We start from the raw sequence: 5400 nt of genomic DNA on the forward strand, positions 1-5400 counted from the left end.
AAAAAACCTCTCCAAGCGGAGCTCAAGGGGAGCTACCAGCTGAGGCACAAAATGTGCTAATTAGAATCGATATACATTGAGCTGAACCTGGAAAACAGAGTAACAGGCATTTATCTGTACCGCTTCCTGTTTCCTCCCACCAGCAGCTCCTGCTACTACTTAGGTTAGGATGGCACAGGGTTTGCTGAAGTTTTAAAACATCACGAAATACATTACAAGAAACAATGTCTTTTCTTTTCCTCTTAATTTCTAAATAATATCGATTATTTAAGTAAAACTGGAGAATAATTGTTTCCACCTCAAACTATTAAATGCTCACACCACACTAACTTCGTGGTCTTGCTAATATGCAGGATTCTACCTAAACAACGGCAATTAAATATCCCTGAGAGAGACATTCCTTATCTCTTCTTGTGTGACCTCAGGGACTCCTGATTGAGAATTTCTTATTTGCAGCCTGATATACATATCTCATTCTATCTTTATCTCTGAATATTTCTCACACATCTTATAGAAGATAAATATTCAAATATTCAAATCAGACATGAGGATTTATACAAAATACACACATTTATCACAGCATATTTTCATCAAGTCATGTGAAATCAGATTCCAAAAACACTGGGAATCCCAAAGAAAGAAATATGCTTACAAATGCCTCTCTTGCTCTGTGTGTATGTCTGTGTGTGTGTGTGTATCTGTCTGTCTGTCTGTGTGCGTGTATGTATACAAACATTAGACAGAATTTTAGCTTTAAAGAACTTTATTTTTTTGCACAGCATCTAAGCTGAAATTCTTCAGGTTTAAATAGATTTAATTTATGTTAACAAGCAGAGACTTTTTAAATTTTTAAGCATGCAATTAAAATGTTCTAAAAGTTGGTCGATAATTTCATGAAATTTATGGTTCTTTGGATGCATCTGGCTAGTAGTCCACATATCTACCTACGAATGAGTGGTATTTGTGGCTCTGCTATATGTTTACAAGGAAATATGATCTATACTGAAAATAGGATAGAATTTTTAAAGCCACAGGCCAAGATTTAATGAGGAAAATTCACTCAATGTTCCCCAAGGAAAAGCCACTGTAAACCCATAAATATTTATGTATGTATGTATGTATGTATGTATGTATGTATGGTTTCTAATCCCATAAGTCTCAAGCATATCTGCCAAGATTTATTTGTGAAAATATTCTGATAACTAAAAATCCTGTTTCTATAAATAACCACATATCAGTGCATCATGGAGTGTACAAAGATAAGCAAACACTTAATAAACAAAACCCATCATTTTGGAGTAAGGATGACTTCCATTTCCCTCAGCAGGGAGGTCGGAGTTAAGGACAAATGGTGCTTCTTCATGGATACAAGACCAAGGCAACCCTGAGTTGGCTTTTTGTTTTATAAACATCCATTCTTCCCTTGGATCATTGATTGATCTCTTTGAGGGTCGTTTTTAAACGGATTCAATATGTATCAATCATGGCATGCTAATCAAGTCTAAACATACTATCATGTTAGGGATCTCCTTTCCTGTCTACCTTTCCTTTCCCAAATGTTTCCCACACTACCAACTTCTTGCTCTAAGACTTCCTATGATTCCTTAGTCTCTGGACTTATTTTTTATTTTTATTTTTATTTTTACACCACTATCCTGAGATCAGGAAACCCAATTAGTACCTACTGGTTACACAATATTGTCCAAATTGAGAGCTGGGGCTGAAGACACAGATAATAAATGAACTTCATCATCAGTGAGACTTGGGGAACTTGGGATCCTAAAAGGCAAGCAAAGTAACTAAGAACCGGGGTTGTCGGAGAAAGCAGAGATGTCCAAGCTGATTCCTAGAAGGCTGGAAGCACAGGTAAACAAGCTGAAACTACATTGTTTCAAACAGCAACAGCAGCTTTAAAAAGAACCCTCAAGTAGGACACAGTGCCTGGGGAACAACTTTGAAGTCTGGACGGGAAGAACAGAAGTGGTTTTGCATTCCTTGGCTCCCGGCAAAGGGAACCAGGAACTGAGCCTCACGTCATTGTGCAATGGCACCCAGGAACACTGCTGGCTCTTCAGCTCCACCATCAAGCCTAAGATGGGTTCCAGGGAAATCCAAGTCAAAAACGTGTCTTCATGTCTCCTAAAATCAGCCCTAGGTCTACAGCTAGATTCTTGCACTGAGTCTGGGTTGAGAGTTGGATGTCCACATCAAGTCAACAGTCCCCTGAGCAGTGTTCCATCACTCCCAGCAAGCTCCTGGCAATCCAACCCTGCCCTGACAGCCCTCCCTCAAGGCAAAGTCGCTAACTGCTTAGTGTTTCCCCTTGCCAGAATCGAGCTGCACCTTAGAGAAATAACAAACTAGCGAGGGTTTCGGTTTCACTTGATAGATGTGAATATAAAACCCCCAACTGCTCTACAAGAAGCAATGAAAACAACCTTTGAGAGCTTTACCGAGTCTAAGACACATTTTCCTCCTCACAACAGGAAGTGGAACCCATGAACTAGTCAGTTTCAAGACCTTCATGTGGCTTTCTCACTGAGTAGGTTGAAAACACTGACAGGCGACTGAGCGATTTATGAGACCATTTCAACCTTCACAGACTTTTAAAGTTTAATAAGCTATTTCTCCCAACCAATTTTCTTCCAGTTTGAATGACATAGAGAAAACTGACATCTTATTCTAATACATAAATAAGTTTTCTCTAAAATAGATCTAAAAATTGGGGGTAATTCTCAAGGAAAATATATACATAGTTTTTAATTGAAAAAAAAGTAGACTTTTCTTTTGACCTTTGAAAGATGGCTCAAGTGTCTCATTTGAGGGCTGAGGAGATGGCTCAGTCAGTAAAGTCTTCCTGCACATACATGAGGACCTCAGTTAGATGCCTAGAAACCGTGTTTAAAATCCAGATGTGGTGATGTGATTTTAATGCCCAGCATTAGGGAGGCAGAAACATGAAGATCCCTGGAACTCATTAGCCAGCCAGACTAGTCTACTAAGTGAGCTTCAGGACAATGAGAGACTCATATAACAAGATGTATGGTTCCTCAGAGTAATGCCTGAGGTTGACCTTTGACCCCCACATGTATAACACCATGGCAAAAAAAGCGAGAAGGGTTTATTTTAACTTATAATTCCAGCTTTAAGCCATTACTATGGAGGAAGTCACAATTGTGGAAACTTGAAGCCACTGATCACATCACATCCACAGTCAAGGGTAGAAAGAAATAAATACATATATGTTCACTTGCTTCCTCGTGCTCAGCCTACTACCATTACTTACTTACCAACTAAATTACAAAATCCCTGAATTTGGGGTTCTCCATGAATACTTGACATTTCCACAAGTATATTTCTGTACTGTTGGAAAGCTAAACTCAACTTTTTAAAGGGAATTGTAAGGCATTTGATTTGTAAAAACATCTACCTGTGATAATACACTTAAAACCTTGCTTAACTTTGTCAGAAAACTAACCACTTAGACATTATGTAACACCAAAATATGGAATGAAACTCTCTGGTAGTGAACAATGAAGGCAGGTAGTGGGAGTTGAGCTTGCATATGACTACCTGGAGAAGCTATACAATGGCAAAAGCCAGGGATAAGAACCTGGGATTAGACCAATGCATAAACAGGAAAGGACTAAAAAAAAAAGCCTCTGTGGAAAACTGAACAGGGATACCCTGAGTCAAACTCAGAAGAAGAGTGTCATGGGAGTGGGGGAGAGACTCCGGAGAGACCCAGAGAAAGGTGGACCCAAGCCATCAAATTGTGTTGCCAGGAAGGAAAAGGTTCATTTAGAGAATGTCTGTGTGGTTATTTTTCTCATGGTCATGACAAACTACCTGATAAGAGCAATTTAAGGGGGAGGGGCTTATTTGGGCCCACAGTTTCAGGAAATTCATCATCATAGAGAAAGTGCAGCAGCTAGGTCTGGGGCAGCAGAAACTTGGAACTGCCACTTTAGGCCAGGAAACAAAGATCCAGGACAGGAAGCAGGCTATCGCCCTCAAGGCTCCCCCTAGTGGCCTTTCAAATGAAGGATAGGCCTTGTGTCTCTACAGCTTCACCAAACTGTGACTACCTGGGGACCAAGCACACAAGCCTGTGGGAGGCACTGCTGACTTAGACCATCACAAGAATCTTGACTGTCTCATCCCCATACTGTTTGCAGCCACACGGCAAATTCCAGCAGTTTTCAGGATGAGTGGGAACTAAGAAGCTATACACAGAATTGATGACTATGGGAAAGAGGAGCAGCGATCTTACCAGGCAGATTCAAGGTCAGTGGACCAATAAAGCTACATGCTTTCTGCTCAAGCCAAACCTTCTGCTTAAACTCACTGTGCTAAGTGAGTGATGTATACTTGACACAAATTAATAGGACAGTATGCAATACGCCAGCTACACCATATGCTGAATTATTGAATGTCACTTCATTTCCCCTTCCTTATTTTTGAGAAAATAAGATATAAATACTGCTGTCTTTCCAAGTTTCCCCCTTGTCCACTTCCTTGGTTGCTCCAGTTTACTCTGTCTTGAGCATGTTTTTGTTCCCACATACAATTTAGTATCTTGTAATGAGAGTTAAACAGTAACACTAATGCAGACATTTTTCATTATTTCACTTTTGATGCTTTTTTCTCCATGCTGATACATGTAACTACAGATTATTGTCAGTGTGACAATAGATATTCTGTGATTTCTTTATCCAATTGGTTCATAATGAGCTTGTATGTTTTTATAGTTTGTGCTATCAACTATAAATTCGCAATTAACAACTCTATGTAATTCCCAGTGTATACATGTTACTCTGGGCTTGGTATTAACTTGAACTAAAGTTGCATGGTAATAGTATATGTGTATCCTCAAGTATTCAGTTATTTTCAAATTTTGTTCAGAGTCCCCATTTATAATCCCTCACAAAACATATAAATTTTTAAACATTTTATTACATTTCTTTATTTATCTATTTTTTATTTGTTTATGGATGCATACATAGTGTCCAATATTGATTTTATCTCATACATTGAGCTTTGTATTTTAAGAAGTATATCTTCTTTCTTAATATTACTAAATAATTTCAAGACCCATTTATAGTTTTCCTTTTGGAGAAATGTTTTCAAAAGACTCTAAAACATTTAAAAAAAAAAGATTTTTAGAATCCTATCCTTGATTCATTCGTAAGAGTTTAAAACTCTTAACTGAAATGATAGTCTCCTTCTTTTATTGTATATCCTATATTTACTGAAACTATTTTTAATGTGTTTTGAAATTTTTCTTAGTGTAGACAGCTACAACAGAAAACAACAGACTGGGTCACTTACCAAAAAGAAGAAGAAGAAGAAGAAGAAGAAGAAGAAGAAGAAGAAGAAGAAGGAGGAGGAGGAGGAGGA

Source organism: Mastomys coucha, unplaced genomic scaffold, assembly GCF_008632895.1.
Source record: "Mastomys coucha isolate ucsf_1 unplaced genomic scaffold, UCSF_Mcou_1 pScaffold5, whole genome shotgun sequence".
Lineage (NCBI taxonomy): Eukaryota > Metazoa > Chordata > Mammalia > Rodentia > Muridae > Mastomys > Mastomys coucha.